The 23135-nt window shown below is 36.2% G+C and overlaps 1 pseudogene across 1 annotated transcript; it reads left to right on the top strand.

Annotated features, from left to right (window-relative positions):
• Positions 1 to 2890: 2890 nt before the first annotated feature.
• LOC143566877 (putative multidrug resistance protein) lies at positions 2891 to 21487 on the top strand (annotated as a pseudogene). Its single transcript, XR_013141303.1, has 8 exons — positions 2891 to 3083; positions 3189 to 3243; positions 12131 to 12318; positions 12852 to 13309; positions 14836 to 15375; positions 15580 to 16496; positions 19611 to 20622; positions 21115 to 21487. The product of XR_013141303.1 is annotated as a putative multidrug resistance protein (transcript).
• Positions 21488 to 23135: the final 1648 nt, after the last annotated feature.

The raw sequence follows: 23135 nt of genomic DNA, 5'->3' as shown, positions 1-23135 counted from the left end.
GTAATTATGTTATTACATCATAGTATAATCACGAGTTTTTTACTAAAATTAGGCGGGAGGAAAAAGTATTTACCAAAATGGGTAATTTGAAAAGTATTTACCAAAATAAATATTTTCACCTAATCTTATGAGATAATTTTTTTTTTTAATTTTTTTTATATTTTCAGAATGTATTCTCTTAAAAAAAACTAAGAAAAAAGTTTATAATTAGAAAAAAAAAACATTTGGTTGGATATTGGTAATATCAATAGAAAATTTAAATGTTTATTAATTCGTTTGCAAACGTACTGTAACATTAAATAAGTATTTTTAAATGAAAATGTTTTTTGTCTTTATAAATATTTTTTAAGAATATATTTATAAATGTTTTTGTTTATAATTTTTATATTAGTTTTAAATGTAACTAAGTTTTTTTTTTTTCGTTTGGTTGTTTGACAATTAACACAAATTATATAATAATAATAATTACTAATATATATAAAAGAGAAGTTTGGCGACGCTGGACTATGATTGGTCCATTTTACAAGATTTCATTGGACCAAGTTTTGTTTTGTTCTTTTTGTTTTTCTTTTTTGTTTTAAACTTTGATAATTATATTTCTAATTATCTTTGTTATATTTGTTTTTTATTAGTTTAGTTTCAATACCAGTATACCGTAACGGATGTGATAAAAACTGACATAATTTGCGTAGACTTAGCGCATTTTGTTTTAGTTATAATACCGTAACGAAACTGACCGAATAACAATTCCTTCTTTTTATTCCGGTTTTATAACGGACGTGAAAAACCTAACCAAATTTGCATAGACTCACCGCAATGGACCAACAACGCTCGGGTTTTACCAACGCTCGAGTTTCACTGACCAACGCTATCCCAATGTTCCATCTCAATTTTTATAACTTTTTTTTGTTTTAGTTTTCGTACAATAACACATGTAACAGAAATTGACCGAATTCACGTCAACTTACCGCCTCAATACTTAGGACCGGTAATTCTTGTGTCTTACCAACGTTCAGATTTACCAACCTGCCCGGCGCAATATGCCGGGTTAAAAACTAGTTGTATATAATAGAGAGATTTTTACATGGTGGAAAAAAAAATGCGTGTATAGCATTTGGCAACCTAATGTAGTAAAAAAACTATGATACAAAAATATTTACTTTTTAGTATTTAGTACTTATTTTATAACGTTATTTTCAAAAGAACTTGCAAAATATAGCAGATGGAAAATTTGGTTGCTATTGGTTCAGAACATTATGTTATTGGGACTCGCTATAACAATCGAAAGAAAGAATCAAAAAATAAAGTTGAGATATGATCAAAAACGAATATCGATACTGTTATTGTTTGGTCAAAATCAGTTCAGTTCGTACAATACCGACACGGCGACACCCATATTATTTACGATACAAAAAAAAATCACAATCATTTATATAATTAAGATTTTTTATTAAGGAGATCAAAAGGTATTATATATGAACGTAATTTGTGTTAGATAAAATAAAGCAGAGGAATTAAAATATCAATAGTACTAATTGAGTTAAACATGTTTAAGATAACTTATGATAAAATTATAATAATCAACAAAATGTTTAAAAATAAGATTAGGAGTGAGAAGGTGGAGTATTTAAGATAATACCCATTTTTTGTTTAACTGCCAACAAGTATAGAATGTCTAGGTACTCCTTACGGGGTGTCTCAATGGCTAAAGGTCATTGCCAGTTGGCCCAACCTAGCCGTACGAAACCCTTAAGCGCCTCCAAGTTATCTCTAGTTCTGGGAAAAACACACCCGCCCGAAGGCCCACTCCCTCAGGGTCGAACTGGAGATCACAAAGATCGAACTGGTAACCCCCCTCCCCATTGTAAGTAAGAATTGAACTTGGGTCTCCATTGAGAAACCCAAACTCTCTACTACTACACCACATTGGAAAGGACGGATAATACTCATTTTGGTAAATACTTTTTAAATAAACTATTTTAGTAATTAGTTTTTCCTCTCACGCTATTTTGGTAAAAAAAAAAAACTCTTGTAATTACACTACACTATAATTACACTACGTTGCATATATAAATGCATTACTTGATTCTCACAGTTAGCTTGCTAACTTAATTTGAATTTGATCCAAACCTTAGTTTTAAATTTTAAGAACTTGTCAACTTTAAAAAAAAAACAGATTTTCCCAAATATAATGTAAGAGTGGAAGCCATTACATAATGTTCCAATTTTAAGATTAAAGACTTATTTTTATTATTTTGTGCTTAATAGCTACCGCATTTTTTATATTTCAATTTTGTGTAACTTGTGTTAAGAGAGGTATGTTAATCTAGGGTATGTACGATGTAAGACTGAAAACCGAAGCCACATGTGAGACGATGAATTTTGGGACTTTTCGTACCCCAATCATAAAGAAGACATCTATTTAGGATAAAAAAACTCATGTTCATAAAGGTAAACTTTGTTTGTAGCGATTTATAAGACGGTAAGGTTTAATTTGAGTTTTAGCACAACTTTCCAAAATATAAAGGACAAGCAAACACATATCTCTAATAAGACTACCGGATGACAACAAAATTTATTTCCGATAGATTTTGGCAATCCCAGTCTCGTACCGGTTATATATTGGGTAATTAGCATCGTTATTGGATATAACCACAGATATCAAATATAACGATAATTTTGTTAGAAATTGCCCATTGTAATTTTCAGTTACATTTGTTCTTCTTCTTATTATTATTTTTAAATTGTTACGTTAACTAATTTTTGAACATGACATAATGAGATACCATCGTTATTAGCAACTTACATATATTTGCTTATTATTTAACATCCTTTTTAAATTCTGGTGATCATTTAATTTAAGTTAAACAACTAAACTTATCCATTGAAAATGGAAGAAACCGGTGGAGATAATTAGAAAGATGGTCTTTTCAGGTATGCCAAAGGCTACGACAAGTTTCTAATGTTTTTCGGGACGTTAGGGAGCATCGGAGATGGGTTGCAGATCCCGTTAATGATGTATGTTCTTAGCGATGTCATCAACGATTATGGATACTCGCGTCTCTAGTTCCACTGTTGATAAGGTAACTCATGACAACATGATCATTTCATATTTCTGTATTCATTTGTTTACATTAGTGTTGTTGTTAAGTCTATAACTTTTTGTTTTTATTTTTTTGTTTCTGCAGTATTCTCTCAGGTTGCTCTATGTTGCAATATTAGTTGGATTATCTGCTTTTGTTGGTAAGTTTGTTCACTACCATTACTTGAATGATTCTTGATAGATGTGACAATTTCAACACATGTACTTGTAAGTTGTAAGTGAGTCGATTTTGATTGTGTTTTATCTTAACTGGATTCAATAGGACAAATAAAAAGGATACATTTTTTTTTTAACACAAAATTTCTTACTTCTCCCAGGAACCAGGACCTTTACCCACCAACCCCAGAACATTATTTAACAGACTAACTAAAAGACGAAGAGTTTCCTGAAAGTAATTAAAAGTTTATTTTGAATCTATACGACATACTCTTTTTCTCTTTTCACATTCAAATGTAAACATAGCTATTAAAAGCAAATTATAAAAATGAACAAAGAAGTAACCCTCAACCAAATACTAGATAATATATTATCAGGTTAATGATTATTATTATTATTATTATTATTACTATTATTATTAAAAGATATATTTATATTTAGATTTTCTGTATAATTATCATCATATGTATTTTGATCAATAATCCCAGATACAGTCCGAGTTTTTGTTATTTTTGTTGGGTTTTATACAAGTTTATCAAAGTCAAGTTAACCACATTTAACTAGAAAACGCAACGGAAGCTTAGATTTTAAATCTTGTTATGAACATACCAATATGTTAAAACTAAAAACCCAATGAACAAGGATCAATATTACAAGAACAATATACTTATGAAATGTAAAAGTACCTCCTTATACCTTATAAGAAGATGTAGGTTGTTGAAGGGGATGGTGGTTCAATGGCAAGCCTCCAAAGTAGAAGACCTCAAGATAGTAATACCCCAAGCTTTTTGTGACAACCCCAACTTGATTGCTAGGATTAGAACACTTAAACAAGCTCAACAAAACCCCTAAAATCTGCCCACTTTGGCCGTGGGTTTTTAGAGAAAGAGAGAGAGAATGTGAACTTGATTATTCACTTGAAAATTCAAAAATGAAAGATTAGTTGCATGTCTTGGATGTGGAGATTCATAAAGAGCTTCACATGGACCAAAAGGATTTGATTGGGCCAAAACCTTCCACCCACATGGGGTGGACGGCTCCCTTTTCTTTCCTTTTTTTTTTTTTTTTTTTTTTTTTTTTTTTTTGTTTCTTATTTTGTTTTAACCATTTAAAACCATCTCCATTTATTTTATAAAACTAATTTTATAAAACATACATGCTATCTTAATTATTTAACCAATTAAATAATTAATTTATATAAATAAATTATCCAGATAATTTATTTAAATTATCAAGTGTGTTTGTTTAGAAAACCAATTCTCTAAACACTTAGTGTTCGGTATTCGTTTAAATGATCAAATCATAAAAGAATACATTTGGTGTTGTCTAGCTTGTTATTGGGTATGACCCGACTTGGATCAAACACAGTTAGCCACATTAGTATAAGTATGTGTCTCGGGCATACGTAATTCCAACAATCTCCCACTTGCACGAGATACATAGAAAATTAATGTAAGTGGTGAATACCGCCTAACAACAGTTCACCACCCCCAATGTGTTTGACGAAGTGCCATTCAATAACATCATCCCTTCAAGTCCCTTACTTGATATGATTTAGGTGAATCTATCATTATATCCCTTTGTTGCTAGATGTCATGTTGGATCTAAGAGACATAGGTGATCATTCTCTTTACAATTCAACTTTATCAGGCCTTAGACATCTAAACTCTCAACACATAAGAGGAACAAATTCCGTCTTGACTGTATACGCCTCTCACTATCACTTTATACTCCACCCGAGCTCATCCTTATGTACCATCTTTTACGAATAGCGAAGGGGAGAGTCAAAGTATAATACTCGGTGAAAATCAAGACCCAATATACATCTCAGGTCTAAGGATAATATGAAATTCTCCTTTACTCAAGATTACTAATGATCAAGTCAATCGACTCCATGTAGTAATATTGAGAGCGGGTCAGTCCAATATTTGTATCCCACAAATATCTATGAACTTTGGCAGCAAACCTATGCTCCATATTCATTCCTTATGAATAACCACCAATCCTAGTTCATAATAGTCTTGCTTCATATTTGTTCCCACAAATGTGATCGACTACGGACTTTTAGAATAAGATAACTTATTCATGGATTAAACATGCAAAATTAGAATTTAACTCAAGATTCCATAATCATATAAAAGAGTTAAATTACAAAAGTCTTTTAAACTTTAATACAAAATAGATCAAATCCAATTACTAGAATATCGAAGTCCTAAGCCACTCGCATGACGCTCATGTTTCGGTCTTTCTAGGAGCTTCGTGAATGGGTCCGCAAGATTTTGATCAGTTCCAACTTTGCGAATACATATCTTTCCCTTTTCAACTTCATCCCTTATGTAGTTGAATCTCCGCTCTATGTGCCTTGTCTTTTGGTGCGAACGAGGTTCCTTGATTTGTGCAATCGCACCCTCGTTGTCACAAAAGATTTCTAGGGGGTCCTGAATGGAAGAGACCACCCCTAGATCAGTAATGAATTTCTTCAACCATGCAGCTTCTTGAGCTGCCAATGAAGCGGCGATGTATTCTGATTCTGTAGTGGACAATGCTACCACTTCCTGTTTTGAGCTCTTCCAAGAGACAGCTCCTCCATTAAGAGTGAACACATACCCAGATTGTGATCGAGAATCATCTCGATCAGTTTGGAAGCTCGCATCTGTGTAACCTTTTATAGCGAGTTCCTCCTCACCAGATCCATATATCAGAAACATATCCTTAGTTCTCCTAAGGTATTTCAATATGCTCTTAACAGCCATCCAATGACTGTCTCCTGGATTCTGTTGGTATCTGCTTGTCATGCTCAAAGCGCATGACACATCCGGTCTAGTACATATCATCGCATACATGATGGATCCTATAGCAGAAGCATATGGGATTTGTTTCATCATGTCTTGCTCACCCTTTGAGCTTGGACATTGAGCTGAACTCAATATGGTCCCTCTTTGAATAGGTACAAAACCTTTCTTGGAGTTTTCCATCTTGAACCTTTTCAAGATTTTATCAATGTATGTACTTTGGTTCAAACCTATCAAGCGCCTTGACCTATCCCTATAGATCTTTATTCCCAAAATATAGGCAGCTTCACCAAGATCCTTGATGGAAAATCTACTTCCAAGCCAAGCCTTAACGCTTTCCATGGTTGGAATGTCATTTCCAAATAGTAGAATGTCATCGACATACAATACTAAGAAGGTAATTATACTCCCACTAGCCTTTTTATACACACAAGCCTCATCAGCGTTCTTGATGAAACCAAAATTTTTGATTTCTTCATCAAAACGATGATTCCAAGTTCTAGATGCTTGTTTCAATCCATAGATTGATTTCTTTAACTTGCATACTTTATTAGGATGTTTTGGATCGACAAAACCTTCAGGCTGAACCATATAGACATCTTCCTCAAGATATCCATTTAGGAAAGCGGTCTTGACATCCATTTGCCAAATTTCATAATCATAATGTGCAGCTATGGCAAATAATATCCTAATAGACTTTAGCATTGCTACAGGCGAAAAAGTTTCATCATAATCAACCCCTTGAGTTTGAGTGAAACCTTTAGCTACAAGTCTTGCTTTATAAGTATCCAAGTTTCCATGCATATCAGTTTTTCTTTTGAAAACCCACTTACTTCCAACAGTTTTGGTGTTAAGTGGTGGTTCAACCAATTCCCAAACTTGGTTGTCATACATGGATTGCATCTCAACGTTCATGGCTTCAAGCCATTTGTCACAATCATTCTTGGACATTGCACCACGGTATGTGGTTGGTTCATCCGAATCTACCACGTAGCAACCTTCTACAAAAAATCCATATCTTTCGGGTGGATTGCTAACTCTACCAGATCTGCGAACGTTTTGTGTGTTTTGATCAACCACTTGATCACTTTCAACAACCTCTTGTTGAGTGCTAGTATCAGCCAATTGTGTATCATCTTGTGATTCTTGATCCTCATCAAATTTCACTGTTCTACTATTAGTTCCTTCCTTAAGGAACTTAGTTTCCAAGAACTTACCCTTTCGAGCAATAATAACATTTTGCTCACTAGGATCGTAAAAGTAATATCCTATATCATCTTTAGGGTAACCAATAAAGATACACTTAGTGGATCGGACTTCTAATTTGTTTGGGGTGTATTGCTTTACATAAGTTTCACAACCCCAAACTTTTAAGAATGATAGCGATGGAGCCTTTCCATGCCATATTTCGAAAGGTGTCTTCTCCACTTTCTTGGTTGGAGCCATATTCAATATGCGAACAGCGGAAAGTAAAGCATAGCCCCAAAATGATAGAGGTAAAGTGCTTCTAGCCATCATCGATCGAACCATATCTAATAGGGTACGATTTCTCCTTTCAGACACACCATTATGTTGTGGTGTTCCAGGTGGAGTAAGTTGTGAAATAATTCCACAACTCTTAAGATGATCTTGAAAAACACCACTTAGGTATTCACCTCCTCTATCACTACGAAGTACTTTGATTGTTGTCTTAAGTTGTCTTTCTACTTCAGTTTTGAAGTCTTTGAACATTTCAAAAGCTTCATCTTTGTGTTTCATTAAGTACACATAACCATATCGACTATAATCGTCAATAAAGGTAATGAAGTATCTTTCACCATTCCTAGTCATTGGTCTAAAAGGACCACATACATCCGAATGTATGATACCCAATAATTCTTTTGACCTTTCAAAAGTCTTATTAAAGGGTTGCTTTGTCATTTTGCCTTGTAAACAAGATTCACATACATCAAATGAATCAAACTCATTGGTTTCTAGAATACCACTCTTGCGAAGAGTTTGCATGCGATTCTTGCTTATATGTCCAAGGCGACAATGCCAAAGATAGGGATCACCCAAGTCCTTCTTGAGTTTCTTGGTGTTGACATTATACATTGAACTACTATGTGACATACCACTTTGATCTATTTCATATATACCATTCATGGGTATAGCTTTAAAATAAAATATGCCATTCATCAAAACATGAATATCATAATCCATAAATTTAAAATCAAAGCCACATTGTTTCAAAAGGGACACGGAAATAATGTTTCTCCTTAACTTAGGAGCATACAAAACATTCTTCAAAATTACTTCCAAACCACTTGGAAGCTTTAACAAGTAGTCTCCTTGAGCTTGGACTTCAACTCTTGCTCCATTGCCCATAAAGAGACTAATGTCCCCTTTGTTGAGTTGTTTATTTCTTTTGAACCCCTGCAACAAATTGCAAATGTGAGTTCCACATCCGGTATCAAGTACCCATGTATTTGAAGAAATAACATTTAGTTCAACATATATAGTAAAGATAGTACCTGAGGTTTGCTCCGCATCCCTCTTATCTTTTAACGCTTTGAGATAGGTCGGACAATTTCTTTTCCAATGACCTATCTCTCCACACTCAAAGCATGGATCTTGCGTCGCAACCTTTTGCTTCTTTTCCTTCGGTTTGTAGGGCGTAATGGCTTTCCTCTTTCCCTTTCCTTGGACGTGGCCCTTGCCCTTAGCAACACTTGCTTTGGGTTTGGAGTTATGTCCCTTTTTGCCTTCATTGATTGTTAGAACGGGTAAAACCCTTTTACCCATTCCCGCTTCGGCCGTTCTTAGCATTGCGTGAAGCTCTCCAATGCTTTTGTCCCACCCATTCATGTTATAGTTCATGACAAAGGTTTCAAACCTTTTGGTCAAAGAGTTGAGGATCAAATCCGTAGCCAACTCATTAGAGACGGGACAATTCAACCTACGAAGTTTTTCAATGTAGCTTTTCATCTTTAGGACATAAGATGAGACGCTTTGGGTTTCCTCCATACGACATGCATGAAACGCTCGAACCGTTTCGAAACGTTCCGCTCTAGCTTGTTGAAGGAACATTTCCTTCAATTGAGTTATCATGTCGTATGCCCCATGATGCTCGAAATCCTTTTGGATTTCGGGAATCATAGTTCCCAACATGAGGCAAGAGGCTTGCACCGAATCTTTGGTGTACTTGACCCAATCGTAATAAGCCTCCTCATCTTCCACGTTAGGCTCGTCGGGAATGGGATCGTCTAAGACATATGATATCTCTTCTTGCTTGAGAACTATTCTCAAGTTGCGATACCAATCCATAAAGTTATTATGGTTTAGACGATCCTTTTCAAGGATGGTTCTTAAGGATAGGTTACGGGTGTTATGGGTAGAGGTGTTTGCATTGTTAGCGGCCATCTACAAAATTTAACAAAGTTCTATTTTAGTATTATAAACAATTTAATTATTAATACCCTTTTATTCCAAATTTTTAAAATAATAATTAAATTCTAGAATCCAACGATAAATCAAATTTCGGTTAGGTGACCTTTATCCCGTTATTTGATTTAACAAGGTAGTCATCCTTGACAATTGCAACCCTTTGCAACTTCTAGAGGTATGGGACCATTCGAAATCCTTATTTCGTGTTGGCATGTTTATCCCATCAACACCATTGGACCCCATGCTTAGGTGACCTTTATCACATGGTTTCCAATTCAAGTCGTCCTACTTGTATAAACATGTAAGATTAACATACAAGTGGTTAGGTGACCTTTATCCCACAAATATGTTAATATTACCCTAAGTATATTAGTTTGCTCAAAATGGTTAGGTGACCTTTATCCCATTTAAAGTTCCCTAATACGTTAAGTGTCTTACAAAAGGATGGTGTTAGACTTGCTTCCATGGTAATTATGAAAAAGGGATTTTTTAAGTTTTCCAATATTCTAGTTTGAAAAACATTATGCCATATCCTAACATGCATTTAGTAATATGGCGATTTTGAAAACCAATTTTCAAGGTTCTAGTTATAATAAAACCAATTTTATTATATGTGAGTAATCGCTTAGTTTTAATAAATCCATTTAATTAAACTAATTGACGCGATATTACCAAATATATATTAGAACCCGTTTTATGCTTGTTGTCGTTCCTATGTGACGGTTTGGATATCCTAATATCTATCAACCACACATTACATAAAGTAAAACAAACAACCAAGCATACATGCAAAATATAGTCATAACCGAGAACCGCTAAGTTTGACCATACTTGTTAGCCGAAACAAGTATAGGTCATAAGTCACACCTAAGGGACAAAACATGACACAAGGATGGAATGTTGACTCCCACTTGATCTTGCATCCAAATGCTTCAAGTATCCTTTCCAAGTTGTTGTGTTCTTGTTGGGCTTGTAAATGGGCTCCAAACTTCCAAAAGTCTTCTTGGGCCCAAGAGTGAAATTTATGGGCCTAATGGGCTTGAATCCCATGATGGGCCGGTGAGGCCCAACAAGCCCAAAATTTCGGTCCAAGGCCCAAATCCACCAATTCTTGCATCTTCAATTTTTACAAAATGTATCCTAATACATATTTTTCTAAAAAAAAGAAATGCAACTAATCTATTTATTACAAACCAATTTATGAATAAATAAATTACACAAGCCTAAGATTATGAATTATTACAACCATATTGAATAATAAACATAATCAACATACACAAACAACAATCAACACATCCAAGGTCTAGGTTTCGGTTATGACACAATCAAACATACCAAATGTTCTAAGCATGCAACCTAAGCAACCAATGCCTAAATACATCAAAAAAAAAAAAAAAAAAGGGCAGCCCCCCCCCCCCAAAGAAGGCTACGGCTCAACCCCCCCCCCCCAAAATTTTTGCAATTTTGATATTTTCAACATCCAAATGTTAGTAATGGTTTCCTAAGATCTTTGCATGCATGTCAAGATCTTACAAAACCATGAGGGGTAAAATCCACCAAAATTTCGGACCCCTTTTTCACCCATGAAAAACCCGAAATCTATGAACACAAAAGAAGCATAAGTCCTTGTAACCGGCTCTTGATGCCATTGTTGGGTTTTATACAAGTTTATCAAAGTCAAGTTAACCACATTTAACTAGAAAACGCAACGGAAGCTTAGATTTTAAATCTTGTTATGAACATACCAATATGTTAAAACTAAAAACCCAATGAACAAGGATCAATATTACAAGAACAATATACTTATGAAATGTAAAAGTACCTCCTTATACCTTATAAGAAGATGTAGGTTGTTGAAGGGGATGGTGGTTCAATGGCAAGCCTCCAAAGTAGAAGACCTCAAGATAGTAATACCCCAAGCTTTTTGTGACAACCCCAACTTGATTGCTAGGATTAGAACACTTAAACAAGCTCAACAAAACCCCTAAAATCTGCCCACTTTGGCCGTGGGTTTTTAGAGAAAGAGAGAGAGAATGTGAACTTGATTATTCACTTGAAAATTCAAAAATGAAAGATTAGTTGCATGTCTTGGATGTGGAGATTCATAAAGAGCTTCACATGGACCAAAAGGATTTGATTGGGCCAAAACCTTCCACCCACATGGGGTGGACGGCTCCCTTTTCTTTCCTTTTTTTTTTTTTTTTTTTTTTTTTTTTTTTTTTGTTTCTTATTTTGTTTTAACCATTTAAAACCATCTCCATTTATTTTATAAAACTAATTTTATAAAACATACATGCTATCTTAATTATTTAACCAATTAAATAATTAATTTATATAAATAAATTATCCAGATAATTTATTTAAATTATCAAGTGTGTTTGTTTAGAAAACCAATTCTCTAAACACTTAGTGTTCGGTATTCGTTTAAATGATCAAATCATAAAAGAATACATTTGGTGTTGTCTAGCTTGTTATTGGGTATGACCCGACTTGGATCAAACACAGTTAGCCACATTAGTATAAGTATGTGTCTCGGGCATACGTAATTCCAACAATTTTTATATGGTGAAAGAGGCGAAGAGTTACCATTTTCCCACATTGATTATGCTACATCATGCTTTATTTGAATATCTGATTGTGTTTGTGTTTACAGAAGGACTATGTTGGGCTAGGACCACAGAGAGACAAACTTCACGAATGAGATTAGAGTACCTGAAATCGGTCCTTAAACAAGACGTCGGTTTCTTTGACACTCAAGAAGCTGGATCATCTACAACATATCAAGTTATTTCGACTATCTCAGCTGATTCCAACACAATTCAAATCACCATGGGCGAAAAGGTTGGGTTTCCTAACTTATTATGCCTTCATAATAGAAATGATCACTGATAAACAAGCATCTTGACAATGTGCAACAAATCATAAGGATCAATTTTAAACATTTTTGTAAATAATATGCTTAGACTTAAGTGTGTAGAAGCATTACTAATCGGGAATAAAAAAATATTAGTAAATTGTTCAAAGGGGGAGAACAGAGTTACTCTTTTTGTTAGAGCGAGACTGCCCTTGAAAACCACAGTAGTTACGAGTGCCATTAGTCACATTATTAATATAGATTATCATTGAACAATAGATTGTACTTTGGATTATTACATTCAATGTGTCTCATATTTACTCACTTGCTAGTGGGCACTTATTATGCTTTAAAATCTTATAAGGTTATCTTTATACTCTAATTCATAAGAGTGATATGAATTTATTAACTTACCTATTTTTATGAACCATAAAGTAGTCATATACTTCTTGAAGTATGAATGTATAAATGTATTATTATTTGTTTGTCTAATTGGAGTTCAATTGTTTTGTAAATATAGATACCGAATTGTGTTGCCTACTGGTCATCCTTTTTCTTCTGCCACGTGTTCGCATTCGTTCTCTCATGGCGGCTTACATTGGCGGCTCTTCCATTCTCCGTCATGTTTCTTGTTCCAGCTCTCGGACTTGGTAAATACATGATGGATGTAGCAATGGAGATGGTTACGTCATATGGCACTGCAGGTAGTATTGCAGAACAAGCAATTTCATCCATAAGAACTGTTTATTCTTATGTTGGAGAGAATCAAACACTTGAAAAGTTCAGCAATGCCCTTCAAATAACCATGGAATTAGGAATCAAACAAGGTTTGGCTAGAGGACTAATGCTAGGAAGCATGGGAACCATATATGTTAGTTGGGCTTTTCAGGCTTGGGTTGGATCTCTTCTTGTCACTAAACATGGCGAAAAGGGTGGAGATATTTTCGTGGCGGGATTCAATGTGCTCATGGGAGGATTGTAAGTTATTTACTTTCATACTCTTTAGCTGAGTTTATAATCTATTATATGGGTTAGGTTCTAAGAAGTTTGATTTTCTTAAGAATACTAGGAAAGAGGGTATTTTAGTCTAATACTTTAATCTCAAAACCCACTTACTTTAATCTTAAAACACACTTACTTTAATTTCAAAAACTCACTTACATAAAACCCAATTACATCTTCACTCATCTCTTACAACCACCACCACTCCACCGCCCACCGCCACCACAACCGTCACCCACCGCCACCACCTCACCGGAAAAGTCTGAAAAAACACAATGAAAAACACTATGAAAAACACAATGAAAAAAACACAATGGAAAAATACACTATGAAAAAAAAAACACAATAAAAAACACAATTGTATGACACAATGTAAATAACACAATGAAAAAAAAACACAATGAAAAATACTATTGTATAACGCAATTTTGTAAAGCACAATTCGGTAAAACACAATTTGTAAAAAACCCACTAATTTTTTTTTAATTTTTATATTACAATATGGTACTCGTATAAAAGATAAAAAGACACTCGTTATTATGGTGAATTTGTTTTTCAATAAAAACGTCGTAAAAAAAGGTTATGGACGTTTAAAAATGATGGGGGAATTTGGCATGTGCCTTGCATGTGGAGAGAGAAAGTCAACAAATGTGTTATTCCTTTTATGCCCTTTACCTTGTGTTTACATTTGATTTTCCCCTAAACTAATCTCAACCCTCCATATTCAAAATCAATGGAAAAGATTACTTCTTATCCTTCCTACAAAAAGTATACTTCTTATTATAACCTAACCCTCTGTTATATATACTTGTGATTATTTGAATTGTCATTTATTTTTAAGTTTGCTAGTTATGATTCTATCTCTAGTTAAAATATCCTTTTGAGAAAAGTAGGCTTAGAAATATGGTCCATGGAGAAGAAATGCTAAAAAAACCATAAGGAAACAAGATAACCTAGTCACTTAAACGAAGCTCATGACTTAAATTAATAAGGCAACATAGCCAAACACGACCACTCGGGTAAACATAAAGGCAATCACTATAAGAAAACAACTCATACTTGTACATCCAATCACCCGTATGCCTTGTACCGAGCATTACCATTATCTCCATAAAGTACTTCCTCCTTAAATGCATCATTTAATCCTTGAAAGGTGATTCCAAAAGCAGAGCAAATGTCACAGTAGAGTGTGCATTTTATATATCACTAGGATTGTCATTAGCGTTTTATTATTAGTTAGTTAGATTTATAACTATCCTTTTTTTTCATTGTAATCTCATTATATAAATATATTTGTTTTTCAGTTATTCAATACAGATAATATATAATTCACTAATATAATCTCATTATATAAATATATAATTCACTAATATCGTTTCAGTTTTTTCAAATCTCATACATGGTGTATGATGTAGAAGAAAAGCAAGTAAATGGTGTTTAATCACGGTTTTCTATATTAATTCACGTGTAGATCCGGCTCATATGTTTTTCGAATCTTGTAGGAACATCTTGACAGCACTTCCAAACCTTACTGCCATAACGGAATCACAAGGGGCTGCTACTAGAATCAATGAAATGATCAACAGAAATCCAACTATAGATTCTGAAGATAGGAAAGGCAAGGCGCTATCATATGTAAGAGGAGAAATCGAGTTCAAGGGGGTCTATTTTAGCTACCCATCAAGGCCAGATACTACAATTCTACAAGGCTTGAATCTACGAGTACCGGCTGGTAAAACTGTCGGTCTGGTTGGAGGCAGTGGTTCGGGAAATCAACCGTTGTGTCGTTAATCCAACGATTTTATGATCCACAAGAGGGTGAAATTGTTTTGGATGGATACAAGATAAAGAAACTTCATCTCAAATGGCTAAGATCTCAAATGGGTTTGGTTAATCAAGAGCCAATTCTATTCGCACCATCTATCAAAGAGAATATTTTGTTTGGGAAAGAAGGAGCATCCATGGATGATGTTGTAGCTGCAGCTAAGGGTGCAAATGCGCATGATTTCATCGTTAAGTTGCCAGACGGATATGAAACCAATGTAAGTCATATTTACAAGTACTGTTTGGCATTAAACTGACAAATAATTATCTTATTCTTGTGGTTCAAACTGCAATAAGATCTGATCTAGAGCAGAAGTAAGAAAATAAACAAAGAGGAATCTCAACAGAAATTGAAATAAAACTAAATACCAACTCTAGGATCATCTGCTCATTAATATCATCTTGCATACTTATCTTTACAGGTTGGACAATTTGGATTTCAACTATCAGGTGGGCAAAAGCAGCGAATTGCAATCGCACGTGCTCTAATAAGAGATCCCAAAATTTTGCTACTTGATGAAGCTACAAGTGCACTTGACACACAATCCGAAAGAATTGTGCAATAGGCTATAGATCAAGCATCAGTTGGGAGGACTACTATAACAATCGCGCATCGCCTTTCCACAATCAGGAAGGCTAATCTGATTTACGTCCTTCAGTCAGGGAAAGTTATCGAATCCGGTTCACATGATCAGCTAATGCAAATGAACAAGGAGTACTCCAAAATGGTGCAGTTACAGCAATCCGCTCCAGAAAATCAAGTCATTGAGAGGTCTAGCCCTCACCCTAGCCATCAGGCTCATCATAGACACATGGTTGCACCGAGTCCAGCAAGTACTAGATCAAGTGCACCAGGCACCCCGTCTCTAAACCCATTCAGTCCAGCATTCTCTTTAAGTGCACCTTATTCTGTCCAATATGATCCCTCATATGACAGTGAAGACGAAGATTATTATTCAAACAAACGATCTTACCTGGCCCCTTCACAGTTCAGGCTACTGGAAATGAATGCACCCGAATGGAAAAAAGCTTTGTTTGGGTGCATAGGGGCTGTAGGTTCAGGTGCGGTCCAACCCATCAATGCGTATTGTGTAGGTGCAATGATCAATGTTTACTTCAGGCCTGATAAATCCACCATTGTGAGCCACGCAAGAATCTACTCATTTGTGTTCTTGGCACTTGGAGTGTTCAATTTCTTCACTAGTAGTAATGGGAGAAAAGTTAACCAGAAGAATAAGAGAAATGCTACTTGAAAAACTATTAACTTTTGAGATTGGGTGGTTTGATCAAGACGAGAACACTAGTGCAGCCATTTGCGCGCGTTTGTCAACCGAAGCTTGTTGGGTTCGTAGGCCTTGTTGGCCCGGTTTATTATATGAAGTCAAAAGAGGAGACGGGTGTGGGCGGTCGGGCCCAAGCCCGGCCCGGTTTAGATTTCTTGCATAATAATTTACTAACCCTAGTTCAGTCTCTATATAAACAACATTATGTACTTGTAATATTGGTCACTCAATAAAGATATACCTAGTTGCCACCCGTGGACGTAGGTCAGTTTAGACCGAACCACGTTAAATCCTCGTGTTCGTTTACTGCTTTCGTGTGTGTGTTCGGTTTCGTGTGTGAGTTTAATCCTAACAAGTGGTATCTAGAGCTTAGGTTGGGATCACACGAAGAACACGGGAACCAGCCGAGTCGCCCCCAAACCTTCCGCCGCCGCCACCCTACTGCGCTAGGGTTCCGCAGTCGCTACGGTTTCCGATCGTCATTAGGGTTTACCGCGTTGTTGTTTCGCCGCTAACCCAGCTCGACGATAACGACGAGGGTTCAGTCAAGCACGTTATCAGTAGTTAGGATTTGAGATAAGAATCAAAGAACCAGATCAAGAGGCTAAATCGTAGGTGCGTTTTAGCAGGAGACGGTTGAAGACTTGTGATTTAAAAATCAATTTAGCTACATCGTCAGTTTGCATGCTGTGACCATCAATTAAATAATATTGAATTTGTGCATCATTCAAAAAGTAAAGAAAGAAAAGGATTTGTTTATTCCTTTTGGTTCGGTTAGTTTTGAGGAAGAAGACAAAGAAAGGGGCTTGACCTTTTTTATTGGCTGAAAAAGGCAGTAGCCTATTTTGTGGTGCAATAATCCTTGGGCAATTTTTTTTTGGGATTAGGTGCATGAGTTATTTAGTTTCGGTTTAGCAAAGTACGAGCTAAGAACAGTTGAATCGATTCCTATTTTCATTGAAGAACAGTTTTAAGTCAGAAGAAGCGTTAAAGAAACGGAGAACCAGTGCCAACCGCGTTTGTCAGGTTTTATCGTTTCGGTTAAAGTTTCTGTTTTCTGATTTACAGTTCGTTATTCCGCTGCACGTTTAAAATAGGTTGATTTTTTAACAGAGTTCAGTAGAACAATCGTTAAGTTCAGGCTCGTGTTGCTGTGTCTGTCTCTGTTTTTTTTATCCAGTTTTTCGTTTTAGTCATTGTTATGGCAGAAGACGGAAAAGTTTCGATACAGAAGTTTGACGGACAGAAGTTCGGTTGGTGGAAGATGCAGATTGAGGCACTACTTTGTCAGAAAGACTTGGATGTAGTGTTTGAGGATGAAAAACCAGAAAAGTTGTCAGAAGCAGATTAGAAGAAGTTAGACAAGAAAGCTAGGGCTTGTATTACTTTGTCGTTGTCGGAAGATGTGGCGTTTAACATCATGAAAGAAACCACAGCCCGTGGTATGATGGAGGCACTATCCAACATGTATGAGAAGCCTTCGGCAGCGAATAAAGTCTATCTTATCCGAGAGCTAGTGACAACAAGAATGAAAGAGGGTGGGTCAGTTACAACTCATATCAATAATCTTAATTCGATCTTGTCCCGCTTAGTGTCAGTTGACATTAAGTTTGATGATGAAGTTCAAGGTCTCTTGTTATTATCCTCTTTGCCCGACAGTTGGTCGCAAACAGTGACTGCAGTTTGTAGTTCGTCTACAAATATTACTTTCGATGGGATTCGAGATCTGATTCTGGGAGAAGATTCAAGACGCAGAAGTTCAGGTGAATCATCAGGCAATATGCTAGTCACAGAAGGTAGAGGTAGGGGAAAACAGCGAGGCAGTGGGAGCAGGAAGAGGAGTCAGTCTAAGACTCGTAAGGATATTGAATGTTGGGGTTGTAAAGAGAAAGGACACTTCAGGAATCAGTGTCCGAATGGTAAGAAAGAGGTGAACGTTACAGAAGACGACACAGATGACTGGATCAGTAGTGATGAGGCTTTGGTTTGTAGTGTTGAGAGTAGCGTTGATGCTTGGGTGATGGATTCTGGTGCATCGTTTCATGCCACTCACTGTAGTGAAACGATGAAGAATCTTAAATTTGGGGATTTTGGAAAGGTTCGACTAGCGAATGATGATATTTTAGAGGTTACGGGTATGGGAGACGTTGATTTGATAACTTCAGCCGGTACTTCTTGGACTTTGAAAGACGTGAGGGTTATTCCAAGTTTGAAGAAACGTTTGATTTCAGTTGGGTAGTTGGATGACCAAGGGCACGATGTTAAGTTCGGGAATGGGCAGTGGAAAGTAGTCAAAGGGAATCTCGTGGTTGCTCGTGGCAAGAAAATGGGTTCGTTGTATATGGTCGATATGTCACCGAAAGGAGTGGATCCAGTTTTGGTGAAAGACAAAGTCCGGTTCACAGAATCTCGTGGGCAGAAGAAGATTCGTTTTGCAAGTAACAAACCCAGAGCCAAAGTGAAGATTCAGGATGAACGAGCTAGGAAGGTTAAATCAGTTGGGGGACATCGTGACAGTGGGAGCACAGGTCGTGTTTCAGTTACAGTTCCAGGTCGACAGTGGATTAAGAAAACCAGTATTCCAGCTGTAAAAGTCTCTCCAATGAATTACTTGCTGAATATGGAGAGTGTTTGTTCTCAGGTTATCTCAGGATCCGGTAGTTCGTTACAGTGGGAGCCGGTAGGGACAGAGAACGGGTCAGGGGCAGTTTCAGCCATGACTGACGTATTGGAGCTCCGGGGAGCTTCAACGGGCCTTCAGGTTAATTGATGAGAAGGCGGTGGCAACTAGAAGAAGTTTAATGTTCAGATTACAGAAGTACAATCAGGAGTGCAGACGAGAGTACTCAAGGCCTCCGAGTGGGAGATTGTTGGGTTCGTAGGCCTTGTTGGCCCGGTTTATTATATGAAGTCAAAAGAGGAGACGGGTGTGGGCGGTCGGGCCCAAGCCCGGCCCGGTTTAGATTTCTTGCATAATAATTTACTAACCCTAGTTCAGTCTCTATATAAACAACATTATGTACTTGTAATATTGGTCACTCAATAAAGATATACCTAGTTGCCACCCGTGGACGTAGGTCAGTTTAGACCGAACCACGTTAAATCCTCGTGTTCGTTTACTGCTTTCGTGTGTGTGTTCGGTTTCGTGTGTGAGTTTAATCCTAACAAAGCTAACATGGTTCGTTCACTCGTTGGAGACCGTTTATCTTTACTAACACAAGCGTTTTTCGGGGCATTTTTCGCTTACACGCTAGGACTAATACTCTCATGGAGGCTAGCTTTAGTGTTGATGGCTGCACAACCTCTTCTCATTGGTAGTTTCTATGCTAGAAGTGTTCTAATGAAAAGTTTATCTGAAAAATCTCAAAAGGCACAAAAGGAAGGTAGTCAGTTAGCGAGTGAAGCTGTTATTAACCATAGAACAATAACCGCATTCTCGTCTCAAAAACGAATAGTTGGGTTGTTCAAGGATACCTTAGAAGGTCCTAGGAAGGAAAGCATCAGACAATCTTATTTCTCGGGTATTGGTCTATTTAGTTCCCAGTTTCTAGCAGCAGCATCAACAGCATTGGCATATTGGTATGGTGGTAGGTTATTGACACAAGGTGATATAGCTCCAGAGAGGCTATTTCAAGCATTTCTATTATTATTGTTCACAGCATACACAATAGCCGATGCCGGGAGCATGACCAAAGATATTTCAAGAGGAAGCAACGCAGTTGGTTTAGTTTTTGCAATTCTTGACAAGAGAAGTGAAATCGATCCGGATACTTCATGGGGTCGTGATCTTATCAAAGGCAGCATCCGTGGCCGTGTAGAGTTGAAAAATGTGTTCTTTGCGTATCCGTCTAGACCGGATCAAATGGTGTTTAAAGGACTAAATCTTAAAATAAGACAAGGGACTTCAATGGCACTTGTTGGCCCTAGTGGATCGGGTAAGTCTACTATCATAGGGTTGATTGAAAGGTTTTACGACCCCTTAAAAGGTGCAGTCTTTATTGATGAGCGAGATATTAAAGACTATAACTTACGAAGTTTGAGGTTGCATATTGCGTTAGTGAGTCAAGAACCAACCCTCTTTGCTGGCACCATTTACGAAAACATTGCTTATGGGAAACCAAGTGCTACAGAATCTGAGATCAGGAAGGCTGCAATGAAAGCCAATGCTCATGAATTCATAAGGTACAAAACTTCACTATATATATATTTAGTTCATATCCTCATCAAAGGATAACACCTAGTCACTAAAGTTTACAAATGAGTCCCATTTTGACAAATTTTCCACAAAAAAAAAAAAAAAAGAGTTAGACCATAACACCCCTAAATACTAGGTGTAAATTCATAAAAATAATAATCTATTCAACCGGCCAACCCTAATAAATACCCTTTCAACTTGGTGTTAATTGCTTGTTTTGTTTTTCCAATTAATTAACTTTATACAATTCAGTAATATACCCTAAATTACTCAAGGGAATCAAGATGATTAATTTAAACAAATCCAGGGGTTTAACAGTTTATGTATCTTTGTTTTATAAGGAACCAAATAGCAAAATTTTGTGATCTAGTGGAATTGATACTTATATGGTTCTGTTTCATGACACATTCCGTATTTAACTTCCTTGTTTATTAATGCTACTTGTCATAACTTAACCATATTATACAACTTTTTGACAGTGGAATGAAAGATGGTTATGAGACATACTGCGGAGAAAGGGGAGTGCAACTATCAGGCGGTCAAAAACAAAGAATAGCATTGGCTCGTGCAATGCTCAAAGACCCTAGTATCCTACTGCTAGATGAGGCAACAAGTGCCCTTGATACGGTTTCAGAGAGTCTGGTTCAAGAAGCATTAGAGAAGATGATGAATGGGAGGACATGCATTGTGGTGGCTCACCGTCTTTCCACCATACAAAACTCAGACTCTATTGCAGTGATTCAAGATGGTAAGGTGGCGGAACAAGGGTCCCATTCAGATCTACTTTCTGTTCGCGGTGGAGCGTACTCAAGTCTTATGAAAATGCAAGGTTCTAACTCGCCTTACCGGTGATTGAACACTGTGGGTTGGTTATAGAGTAGAATGGATTATGTCATATATATATATATATATATATATATATATATATATATATATATATATTTTAATGAATAATTACCTAAATTAAAATACTGGATTTTTCATGTAATATGAATCCATAATGATCGTAATTAACAGCATGATCACATTCATAATTGTTTTTCTTGTGTAAGGGTCTTTGCAAGGGAATTTTTATTAAGAACACTAATGGTTGTTGGCATATTTTGTGAACTTTAATTGTGACATTTGAACCAATGATGTAAAAAATAGTTAATGTTATTATCAAACAATAAATATAAGTTATTCAAACAAAGCTTTCTGTGATGCCTATATGTATGTATACATGGATATATAGTGAAAAGAAGACTTTTTATGAGAAGTGTATGAATATATCAAAATAAATGGGTTATCATTGATTTGATAATAATGTTATAACAAATGAAAAACTATATGTGTGTTTGAAACTAAAAAATTATGGAAATAATAACTAGAAGATTATTTTATTATTTAAGAATAACTAGATAGAAAATATTTACATGCATCATTTGGCTAAGGTGTGTATATTTTTTAATATCATATTCGTATCATACCTGTGAAAATATATACACGTGTCCCATTACCCGTCCTGAAATATTCAGGTTTCGAGTTTGTTGTCGGGTTCGTTTATAGATTGTCACTCCTATAGTTTAGCGTAAGTGTGTGATGAGAGTGTGAAAGCACGATGTTGGAAATGTCAAGCATCATACATTGAGCATTGCCTTTTTTTTTTCCTAAACCGAGATATAAAGTTGGACGATTAACCATAGTCTATAGCTACATGAGATTTAGATATGATGTGAGTTGTTGCTCCTGAATCAATAATCAACGAGTCATTGATGGGAGTTGCCGGTGCATTGGGCGCTGCTTTGCTATGCGCTATTCATGGTGCTACCGTAGAAAATACTTTATTTGAAAATGGTGATGGCGCACATTCCGTGCTTTTAACCCAACTCAAGCTGAAGAAACTTATTCAATGGTCATTGCTAATCGCTTTTGGTCCCAAATCTTTGGAGTTGCTTTTTCCAATAAACGTTGGTTACATTTTTTTTATGTTATTTGTACCAATAACTGGTTTATGGATGAGTGCTCTTGGAGTAGTCGGTCTGGCCTTGAACCTACGAGCCTATGACTTTGTTTCTCAAGAAATTCGTGCGACGGAAGATTCTGAATTTGAGACTTTCTACACCAAAAATATTCTCTTAAACGAAGGTATTCGTACTTGGATGGCAGCTCAAGATCAGCCTCATGAAAACCTTATGTTCCCTGAGGAGTGACTACCTCGTGAAAACGCTCTTTAATGGAACATTAGCTTAAGCTGGTCGTGACCAAGAAACCACCGATTTTGCTTGGTGGGCCGGAAGCCCGGCTTATCAATTTATCCGGTAAACTACTAGGGGCTCATGTAGCCCATGCCGGATTAATAGTATTTTGGGCCGGATCAATAAATCTATTTGAAGTGGCTTATTTCGTACGCCTATACATAACCGAAAAAGATTGCAATCCCAAAATTTCTATCCTGTTGTTGAGGGCCTTGAGGCCCATTTAGTTAACTGTTGGGCCCAAAGCGATTTTAGTCATTCGG

Source organism: Bidens hawaiensis, unplaced genomic scaffold (genome assembly GCF_021521415.1).
Source record: "Bidens hawaiensis isolate Kalapana, Puna unplaced genomic scaffold, B.hawaiensis_p1.1 tig00023057_1, whole genome shotgun sequence".
Taxonomy (NCBI): domain Eukaryota; kingdom Viridiplantae; phylum Streptophyta; class Magnoliopsida; order Asterales; family Asteraceae; genus Bidens; species Bidens hawaiensis.
This window is presented reverse-complemented; position numbering and strand designations above follow the sequence as displayed.